General features: G+C 41.2%; 1 long non-coding RNA gene across 1 annotated transcript in view; it reads left to right on the top strand.

The window, feature by feature from the left end:
- LOC109973205 (uncharacterized) overlaps positions 1-6,643 on the top strand; it is a 61,895-nt gene extending 55,252 nt beyond the window's left edge. Inside the window, exons 5-6 of the long non-coding RNA XR_002276787.1 lie at positions 2,703-2,767; positions 4,243-6,643. This is a non-coding gene — a long non-coding RNA (uncharacterized LOC109973205). The remainder of the gene's footprint in view (positions 1-2,702; positions 2,768-4,242) is intronic.
- The last annotated feature ends 4,868 nt before the right edge of the window (positions 6,644-11,511 follow it).

The raw sequence follows: 11,511 nt of genomic DNA, 5'->3' as shown, positions 1-11,511 counted from the left end.
AACACACCATAAACATGTTTCCACATGTGCTCATTCCATAGCAGAACTGCCAAGCAGCAGTTGAGCACTGATGAAAGTAGGGTTATTACAGCCATGCAGGATTTTTGACAAAGAAATTGTTTTGTTCTGTTTTATTAAAAGGAATGCTGGACTTTAGCTACACTCATTTTAGTTTACAGTATATAGTTCATAGATACTTTAGTAACTGTATCCTGCAAGTTTATATTCACATTTTCAGCCAGTATTTTTGGGATATTTGCAGTTTGTGTACATTCACAAAATGGAGAAGGTTTGTGGGGCAAAATCTGATTAAGCTGTGTGTATGTGTTCTTGTTTTTGTGTATTTGTGCAGCCTGAAATCCAGGAGTTACTGTTTTTCAGGGGAACGACAGTCTATGTGTGTGTTGTGTGGAGCTGAGCTCTGAATCTTGAATGTGTGCACGGACTTGCAGACCTCGGCTCTGAGATGTAATATGATTTGCAGTATTGAACAGGTCCTGGTCATATGACTGGTTTAAGGTACCACTTGCACACGGCTGTGCCTGAGTGTGGTGTGCTTTTGTCTGGGTGTGTGTTAATGTACATATGTGAGCTTGCCTTCTTGTATTTATACACCCTTTTTTCACAAACCGTTTTGCAGAAATCTGAGTGTTTGTTAGTGTGGCCTCCGAAACAGCAGAAATGCAAAGGTGTTGAAGTTTACTGTGTGGTTGAACAAACAAAAATTCTACATTAATTTTGTTGTTCTTGGTTTTAAATAAAATTTATTTGGGAAAGGTTACTTGAAAGTAAGGCCGCTGCCAATTAACAGTCAATTACACATCTGGAAAAAAGTAAAGGTCTCTTTCAGACCCTGATGCAGGTTTTGTTTGCAACTTTCTGTTTACACATCTCTTATAATCAGAGCTTTATTTTGAACTAATAGACCATCAGAAATTATATCAAATAATTGAAATCATCCTGTAGCCTCAGCCCTCTTTAGAGCACTGCTAGGATCAAATCCTATGAAAGCCTTGCCTCTGAATACTGTCTATTTTTTAACCGGTGTTGATGTATTTTTGAGGTGGAGATTCTCAGTTGTGCTTTTTCAGAGCTGGATATGGTCCATCATGTGATTTTCATTGGAGAGTGGCTGGAGGAGATGACCACAGTAAAAGCAAGTGAGGGTGCATGAGTGTGTCTTTGTGTGTCATCTGGCCTTGTTAACAAACACAGGTTGTTTTCCATCTGGGGGTCATTACAAGCAGAAGAGATGAGGCCCTAGGAGGTCTTTTAGAGTCTTTCTGAGAGGTTGTGTGTGCGCTTGGTGTTTTGCTGTGTGTTTTCTCTCCTGTGTGTGGAGAGCTCATAAGCAGGACGTTGCAATGGACAGGAAGCTCGGATCCCATCAGGCGTGTCAGCAGGGGCAGTTTTTCATAAAGTAGTAATCTCACCACACAAAGGGTTGTCCAATATTAGAGCCCCTACCCCTGAACTAATCAAGACCTGACCAACACTTCTCTTGGCTTGCCAGCCCTCTAAACATTACCTCATCTGGCGGCTTAGCCTAGCCACATGCAGCTCCAGCCTGCTGGTCTACATGATAACTCACTTAGCTCTGTATGATAGTGAGAACAAACAGAAATACAAGAAGGGATATAAAAGAAATTGGACCAGCACACAACTACCTATGGTGCCTGGTGCCAGTGAAAGGTATTTTAAAAGGGAGAGGAAAGAAAGAATCACTTTACCGTATCCTCCAGAAACTCTGGGAAGCAATTTGCTGGTATACAGTTTCTCTCCCCGCCATCCTGTTATTGCTATTTTCCCCCCTCAACTCTTGGAGCCTTCAACCTGAAAGGAGGTTTTTAAGTTCAGGCTTTGTGTCACTCGGAAACAGTGCATTTGTTTCCAAGGGAACAGGTCTGGGACGGTGAAACTTAGAAGCAGAGAGCACCTTTGTCCATGAATGGATGAAGAGGGACCAAAGCTGTCACTGAGCCAAAGAGCATGGCTTCAGGCTTAACCCCTGAAAACATGATGGTATGAAACAAATCTGCAAGATTCTTGATCCAACATCTACCCGAATCTGTTAGGAAATAAAATCAGCACACAAAGTGAATTTAGTACTTAGATTTACATAAGACAGAATTAGGGTGACCTACAGTCTGTCACTACTTTTTAAATGTTCTGTGAAGATAGTGAAGAAAGTCTGAGTCATGTGGTCATTATATTGGTCGCTAGTCACGGCAGCTGAATGATAACCTAAGCCTCAGTAAGAGAACATTTAGCTACCTAGATTTTGTTGGTGAAACATTTTTGTCACTGTAATTATTGTGGTTACAGCAGGTAACATTGTTCTATTAAACTGAAGCATTATGCACTGTGGCCCATTATCACAGGTTTCATACTCATTAGTTGGGTAATTTTTGTTCACCTGTTTTATTTGAATAATGTTTAGAGACTCAGAACTTTGTTTTCTTACTATGTTAATCTTATGATTACTCAAACTACTGCAGTATGACTTTATCTTGCCTTTGAAAACAAAGAAAGGCTATATTTGCTCTCCAATTGTGCTGCTGGAAAATAAATGTTTTTTCGAGTATTCATGCAAATTTGGGTAAAGATGGAATAAATTAATTTGGAATTCCTCTGTCCTTTGTCAACTCTTCCCTTGAAAGAGCCCCTCTCTGAATCATTTCTCTGTACTTTGTCTTTTTCAGATGATCTTAGGTGAGCACTGAGAAGAGGCTGACTAATGGAAAGATGATCCCAAGAGATTCAACAGGTAGGGATGACTCTGGTTTTTGTTTGATCTTCACTCCATAGAATATGTGATCGCACACAGTGAAGTTTTGTTATGAGCACTGATAGTTGCTACAAACAACTAGAGTAGGGTACATTTAAACAGAGGCAGCAGTGGTAGATTAAATGTATAAGAGACACAATTAGGAGGGTGGCACTGGCTTGATGCCTATTTTCTTGTTGTTTTTTTTTTAACTGTGTAACTCAAGTCGTGACAGCACGGTAAAGATTGCAGTGGCTCAGAGATATCACTTCAAACATGGTCTCTCTCAGGAGCCTCAGATCCTTTCAGTGGAGGTGAATGAAGATATGCTTTGATGGCCCACCACAGAGTCGGTGGCCTTCAAAGAAACCTGTTGATGGGACTTTGCAGGGCAGCCGGCAGGCTAGATGCGTGGTACTATATATATGCACCCATCAGGTTAGTCGTGGGAGTTCTCAGTGCAGGTCAAACAGGCTTGACCCCAAAACGAGTAGTCTTTTTCTATAGATTGTAAGATTAGATTGTCTTTGGTTCTTCTACCTTGTTCTCACAGTAAATGAAGGGGAACTCTGTGTGTGGATGGTGGGGAGCCAGCAGACAGGTACAGTAGATGTGCTGATGAGGAAGGGCGATATGGGCCGGTCTCAGTCGCAGCCCCAGGCACAGACAGACAGAGAGACAGGCAGGCAGGCAGGCAGGCAGGCTGAGACTCAGAGGCAGGTTAGGACCTGGTTCTGTACGCTGATGCTGCTCTTCTGGCTCTAGTCCAAGGTGAGGCATAGGAACGAAACGTGGGAAGGGAAAAACCAGAATGGAGGGCAAGGGAGAGATTGAGAAAATCAGGTAAAAGAAAGCTTGTTGAGAGGTGAAGCTGAAAAAGCATAAAACTAGAAATATGGGCAGATAATAAGAGAGTGTTAACAAAAACAGTGAGAAAGTGGTTGTAGCTTGGGCCTGGGGAAGCAAGCTGGAATGGGATGAGGATGTGTGAGGCCCAGGGGGAAAGAGAATGAAGCACAGGAGGAGGGAGATGAAGAAACAGTACAAGAGCGAGGCCGTATTCTGCACGCTGGCAGAACGTGACACATTGCAGGTACACCAGCTCAGTGCAGACAGGCAGAAAGAAGATGAAAAAAGCTGATAGATGACTGCTTATCCTCTGACGCGTTCCTTCCCTGTGCAAAGAACAGGTATGACAGGCCGGTTATGGGTGTGTTGGGGCAGACAGTGTAATGTCATTTTGTGGGAGGTTGTATGCACAGACGCAAGGAAAACACAGAATGTGTTTTCAAGAGCTACCTTCTGTATCTACATTACCTCGCCTTTGGAAATTCTGACATAAAAACAACAACTATATATAATAAAATGTTGCCATATCCTGTATGTACGGTGTGAGAAGCGTGTCAGTGTTCAAGTGCACATGATTTTTTTCAAGTGGTCTTATTCAGTCATTATTTTCTGTCTTGTGTTTCCAGGATCATGCTAAATTCTGGTTTGGACTATAGACCAGCATCTCCTGTAGCAGATATTTGCTCCTGGCATGGCTGCTGACAGCATGAGCTCCATCACTGACAGTCTCACTTTCATGATCCAGCACCCGCAGTTTGACTTGGAGAAGCTGTGACATAAACTCAGCAGGACAGTACAGTGTAATCTGCTGTTCAGACATTATGGAACAGATCCGTCAACTCTGCCGTCACTAGAAAGTCAACTTGATGACTGCACAGTCACCATATTTACCACATATTGTTTGACTTTTTATAAACTGATCCTGGTTTAATATTTCCATTTATATACATCTGCTCTTGATATTCTGTGTTTATTTATACTATTACTCATGCACTGTAGCTGTGACAGTTACTGGATACATTATCAACAAGCGCCGGGACTTTAAATAGAAACTAAACAGATGGTATTCTCAGACTGAAGACCAGCACAGTCGCATATACAGTTTATCTAGCATAGAGCACCGTAAATCTCTTCTGTTGTGTAAAACAAATTAAAACACATAATCCAGATTCCTCAGAAGGATTACTCAGCCTCACCTCTTGTAACTGTGTCCACAAAGAAGCCATTGTCATCAAGGTGCTGATGAATGTGAACCAAAAACTCCTGTTGACACTGCAATTCATTGTAACACATTCGCAACAGGTGTTAATATTAGCTAATAATCCTGTCCAACTGTTTGTCGCCTTGATGATTTATAACTCCTTTGTTGTGTCTGCAAAATCCTTTTATCAGGAATAAAAGGTGTTGCTGTCAATCTATCAGATTATCACCTGATGACATGCTTTAGTGATGTCCATTATGTTTATGCAAATGTGTGCACTATTGTTATTAGTTGTACTGAGCATATGCAACTCTTCCTTTCCATGTCTGTTCAGGTGATAATAAGAATAAAAGTGAATTCTAAAGTGAAATGGAAAATACGACATTTTAAATGTTGAATTGTTGAAGGAAACCAGAGGCTTTACTTGACCAATGTGGATAGCAGATCAGTTTTGAAACTATGTAAAAATGTATTGTGCTAAAGCATCATCTACCTTCACATGACCTTTTTCTGAAAGTAACAACGTTTTCCTGCAAAATGTGACATCATGAAAAAATGTTTGCATGCTAAGTTCAGTTTCTGTGAATCTTGTATGTAGGATGTCAGAGAAGTGCAGTCTAAGTCACCAGTGGTCACACTGCAGGGAGTTTTCATTAGTTTGTGAATAAAAATCCCCACAGCTTCTGTAGCTTCTCTAGAAAGGCATTCCAGCATACATTACAAATTCAGTTATTGTTATCGGTTAGTTTAAGTGAGTTCAACAATTCAATAGTGACTTCCCATTCAACTGTCTTTCACTGTCAATTTCAGCTTAATTCAATAAGGTGGGGGTGGGTCTCCTCAGGGGATGGGACATTGGTGTGTGAGTGTGGGGTAGCAGAGTTGCTAAGGAGGTAATTATTCCTCAAAGGTTTGCTCAATGATGTGTTTGGATCTGCAATAAAACAAACGAGGCTAGACTCCACTGCAGTGTACTGTATCCAGGCCTTTATTCTTGTGCTTGACAATTTTGTGCAAAGCATCATAGGGATCATATTATGAATCAGATTTGTGGGGGATGGGGTCAGTGCCATCTGAAGAAGAAAAGGGGTGTGAAGGGCCCAGCGATAATGCTCTGGAAGTTGAGCTTCATGACATCTTTATGGCCCTGCTTACGGTCAACAACATTAGCATGTTGACAATGCACTTCCTTGCTTGCCTGCCTCCCCCCTCCTTTTTACTCTCCATTTTTTTCTCACACACATACACAGCTCAGGGGAAAAAATGACCTCTCTGCAGCTCTCAATTCACTACACTTCTATAGCCCTGAATGGACCGGCTCAACAAAAGGTGACATAATTTTCTCAGGGTTTGATTGGCCCCCTCCATGCTACAGGATGACATCATGCAACATCCCTCCCCCTCCACCAACACATCACAACCAACACCAGCTCACCACTAAGCCCCTTCCCCTCCATGTTCTTGGATGCTGGGTTGCCAAGACAACAGAGTTAGGCCCAGGTCGTGGGGCAAGACTTGGCAGTATGTTGTGACTTGGCTGTCCATAATGAGCTCAGGCAGGGTTGCTCTTGTGTATGCAGTAAAGAGTCTTGGGAAATGATAGGGGGAGACATGAAGAAGAGGAGGAATGAGGGACACTGTCTTGGTATAATAATGAGTTCCTTTTTGTTTCACTTCTCTTCCATAGGATGTGTTGACTCTGCAACTGAAAAAGTATTTCAGTAAGAAGTGTCAAAACACAAACTTTGAATGTCAGGTTTTGTGTTGATCTGTGCTCTTTTGCTTGAAACTGCAAGTTTTATTGTGTCTCACTTTATCTGGTGGCAGGGATGCAGACTCATGCAGAGCCCACAGGCCACACTGTAAATGCATGACATGTTTTCACAAATAAACCCATTTTAAAAAGAGGAGTAATTGGGGTGTTCCTCAGTGCATCAGTTTATGACGTCAAGTAACTGTAACTGACCCTGACTAATAAGTACCACTTTTCATGTTGGTGTGCATCCAGGACCATTATAGGCCCTGTACACCAGAGTATCACACACATACAAATGCCCATTTCCCCTTGGAATTATTGTTAATGAGAATAATTTGAAGTGAGGTTGACATGCAGCCTGCAGCCAAACCTTATTGGTTTTAAACACTCCTGCAGCACAGACAGCTTTAAGCCCACTCCAAACCATTTCCTCAAATTGGACTTATGTCTGAAGAAAAAAATGACACATTCACCACTTGGTCTTGGAAAAGGTTCACATTTCATGCTGAACATTCCTTAAAGAATAAGGATAAGCATGATACACAGTAGAGATTTTACTGGTACATACTGGTTTTACTGGACAAAATGAGATAACCTTTTCTTTTAGCTACCCCCAAACAGCTCTCCATCTTTATCTTGTCCATGATGCCCACTTTAAAGTGCCCCTCTCCACAGTCTTCATTCTTTCTCTGTGGTATGATATGATTAAATGTGGTTTACAGGGTTGGCCCCCTCCTTGGACTTGCTTAGAAGAAACCATAGCTATAGTGGGTTGTCAAGCTTGGATGAGTGTTGACTGGGTATTGGTTACCTTTGGCATGCTGAGGGTGCATGGGCTCCCATGATGTTGATCCACTCAGCTTTGCTTGCACTGGAGAAATGGTGGGAATTCACTTCTTTTTCTTTTCTCGTATTTTCCACAAATGCTCTTTGTAGCAGTAGCATATTTTCCAACAGGTTTTCACCTTCTAATATGTCAATGGATTCACCTTGAGTTTATTGTAGCCATATTTTCCAAAGTAAGAGCTCTATCAATACATAAACTGCAAATTGATAGTGACATTAAGGGTAGGTACTTCCCAAAAATCATAAAACACTCACCAGTGTTTATGGTTTTTCCACAGTGACAGGCTTGATTGGCAATGTGACACACTAGATGAGGCAGTTGCATGGCAAAACCGTCCTTTAGTCTGGGCAAGCACCCTCTCTAAAACCCTCCATCCCACGCCTCTTCCTTATGCTTAATCCCCATTGAGAAGGGGAAGGGGAGACTCTGGAAGCAGGAGAGGATGAAGAGGAGGAGGGGAGCAGCAGAACAGGCCAAAGGCTCCACTGACATCCATGGGAATCTGCGGATCCATTCAGTGGTAATTATCAGCATCAATGCAGAGAGGCAGTATCAAGGCTAGGGGTGGGGGCAAGGGGGTGTGGGAGAGTTTTTGGGGGTGGGGTTGGGCGGGATTAAGAGGAGGAGTGGGGGTCACTCCAAGATGGAAATCATGGCATAGCAGAAGACATTTAAAGAAAGTGAAAGAGAGAGAGGCGGACAGCAGTGTGCATTTCTGTCGATAGTGGTAAAGATAATGCGAGCTTGACCTTATGAGTAAGCACATTTTGAATCAGAGCAGCATTTCCCTTTCCTTTGTGTCTGGTCTCTGGAGAAGTGATTACAAGAAAAGACATATTTAAAGACAGAGGAACTGAAGAATACATTATCAAAAGTGAAGCAAGTGATCATGAACATTTATTCTCTAAGTCATCTGACATTTGGATTTTATGTTTTAGGTCACACAAAGACTGGATGATTTAAACTTAATTCACAGCATAAAATATTAACTCCTAATGACATATAAGAATCATCATCATAGTTTTTAATATTGGCCTGTGAAACAGTGAAATAGTTCATGTGCATAGGTGTTTCCTGCCTGTCTGCATGAAATGAAAGGCCATAAATGCTCTTCAGGTCTATGATGAAGCCCTCTGTTCTCTCTACATCATTCATCACTCTGACAAGCCATTTCACTCCTGGATTCAGAATTCCAGCTCAGAGACCACCTCAAACGCTCAGGGTTGTCCCCGTTTGGTGAGAACGTCACTCCCAGCCCGCTGAACACCACGTTTCAACTTTTGCCGACTAGCTGCAGAGCCAGATCTGTCCAACGGGGAAAATTATGACAAATTATTTTTATTTTCTCCCATTTCTCACTTGAAATCTGAAAAATTTCCACCAAAGGATGATTCAGCACAGCAGCTTTAGTGGTTTGACCTTTACTGACTAGCAAAGAGGAAGAACAAGATTTAAATGGAAGACACCGTCATATGCAGAGGTGCGTTTTCCCCAGCAGCTCTGCTAATTTCTTCTCTATGTGAAAGAAAGGTCAAGTCAAAGGTCAGGTCAGTACTTGTCTTTTTCTTTGGAAGGCCTAGTGATATTCTGGAGTTTACCTTGAAAAACACAGTCAGATAGAGATGTCTCATTATGCATCTGGTGAATTTAGACAGAGGGTGTCAACCTGTCAGGGGCACGGATTAATGATGTCTTCATGTCAAGCTGTCAGAAAAAAATGTCACAATAAGCTGGCCACATTATTTGTGCAGTGTGCATCCAGCTCTGAAAGTTCAAATATATACATACTAAGTTCCTTTACTCCTATATACTGTATGTGTGTGTTGATGGCATTTACTCTACAGCCTATTTCACATGTGAAAAATGTATGGTTTCCTCAAAAAAATAAAACAATTTCACAAATCACGCATATTCTCAAAGGCTTTACGCACTTAACTGTATTTTGTAATAAACCAAACGTCATTATCTCTGGGTAGTCATCTGCCTTCCTGCACCCAGCAGGTAAAAACCTCTGCCACTAAAGTTTCTATTAAAAGTAAAAACAGTCGATGGCTGCAGGTCAGGCACTTTATCCTTGAACCATCCATAGCACTTACTCATTATGCACATTTAAAGAAATAAAATATTGTACAGTGGTAGATACAAAAGAAACTGATTCATCAGTAAACCTCATGTTTAAATGTGAATTTTCAAACTAACTAGGTGATTTTTTTTTTACACTAGCTGAAGCAGGTAGCTGATGTTTTCTGCTGATATTGCACCAGTGGTCTAGTGACAGAGTTTGGTTGGCATTTTGTAGCTATAATATGTGGATACAAATTTCAGAATCCTATTGTTATGTCCTTCCACACTGCAGGAATCCTCTGTTTAGGGAACAGTGTGACCCTTTGACCCACACACACAAAGTCTCTGTTTTACATGCAGCATTTGAATTTCATTTCCTCATGTGTGGTGCTGGCAGAGGGGTGAGGGACAACAAGATTTCACCAAGCTATCTATCACAATGAGAGCACAAACAAGATGGTGGTGTTGTGTCACTTATGTACAGTATCAGCACTGTGTGCAGTGGGGATGTTTCTCTCATGTCTCCCTGCACAATGTCTGAAACCATGTCCTCAGAGATTTGAGCAGAGAATATCTAAAATATACTGCAGGTACTGCAAACACATTCGTAGACATGTATCTCACATAGCCAGTCCAAGTTCTAGATAAGACCTGGGTCTGGGCTGTGTGATAGCATCAGCTCACAGGGTAGTCAGACCCTGTTTACACAGTGAGGCCCTCAGCATCAACACACTCTTCAGATTTGGATTATTCACCCCTGTTGCACATATCCAGGGATATAGCATTAAAATTAATCAACACCTTCTGCTCTTTTCACACCTTCTGTTGCTTACTGTGGCATGATTTCAATCAACCACAACCAAATTTAATATTCTGACTGCAAACAAAATGCTACCAGAATTAAATAAGTTTACATATAAACTGTTAATAATTCCAAACAGGGTAAAGGATACATCCAGTGTGTGTCCCTGAGACGGAAACCTGAGGACCTCAAGACAAAATTAGGCCTGCTTTTCATCTTGAAACAGAGGATGATCAAAATATTGCAGACTCAGGGTTTTGTTTTTTTTTTACATGTGATTTGGATTTCAAAGGCAGCTTTGTCTTCCTGTTCATCCTGTTTGAAATGCAGGCCAGAAAGTTGAGGTTGTGTGCTCCTATCAGTGAGCCTCAGAATGTTCTGGTTCTTGCTAGAAGTTTAAAACCACCACACCGTTCATCATTTCACGTGTTCGATCTATAGAGGGTCAGTATTTCATATTCTGCCTTGAGTATGATGAGCAACACATTCCATAATTATAACATTCACACATTGTATTTTTTTTAATAAGCAAAATTTGAGATAATCAAAATGTGTTTATAGATTATATGCGTTTCTTAGAAACATGACTTTTCTCATTTTATACTTCTAAATTCAATGTAATTAGATATAACAATGCTGAAATTAAAACATCTGCTTTCAGCTGGTTAAAAGTTGGGAGGTTAGGTTATCATCAGGGCTAGGTCATGTGTATAGTGGGAAAGAAATATGGTGCAGTTGGTCAAGCATGGTCACCTTGAAGATTGAGGATTTAGGATGTTATTGGATATCAGATGATTCTTCAGTGGTGACACTTTAATGTTCCCCAAGTGATGATGCTAATTTCAAAGCCAGTCAAATCATAAATCACTATGTGGACATTTTTTTTAAACAGCTGCACAGTATTTACTGTATAGAACCTAAGCTTTGTGCATTTTTGCAGTGCACTAGTGTCTGGACACGACTCAGCAAGTCCATTTGCTAAAACAACACACTAACTGAGCTACTCCCATCAGCTTACTTTCACTGTACAGAAACAAACACAAAGTCATTAATGTAAGGGAAATTTATTTGGATGTAGAAAATCATTGCATTGGCTTTTGTCCAGTTACTTGAAGGTCTGCAGCAGGAGTGTCTGTCACTGGCAATGTACGACACACAATACAGCCTGATCAGGCAAAGCGGAGTGCTAAAAACAGCCTTTTCAGTGCAAAAGGCCTAGAATATG

This window comes from Monopterus albus, unplaced genomic scaffold (genome assembly GCF_001952655.1).
Source record: "Monopterus albus unplaced genomic scaffold, M_albus_1.0 scaffold284.1, whole genome shotgun sequence".
NCBI lineage: Eukaryota > Metazoa > Chordata > Actinopteri > Synbranchiformes > Synbranchidae > Monopterus > Monopterus albus.
This window is presented reverse-complemented; position numbering and strand designations above follow the sequence as displayed.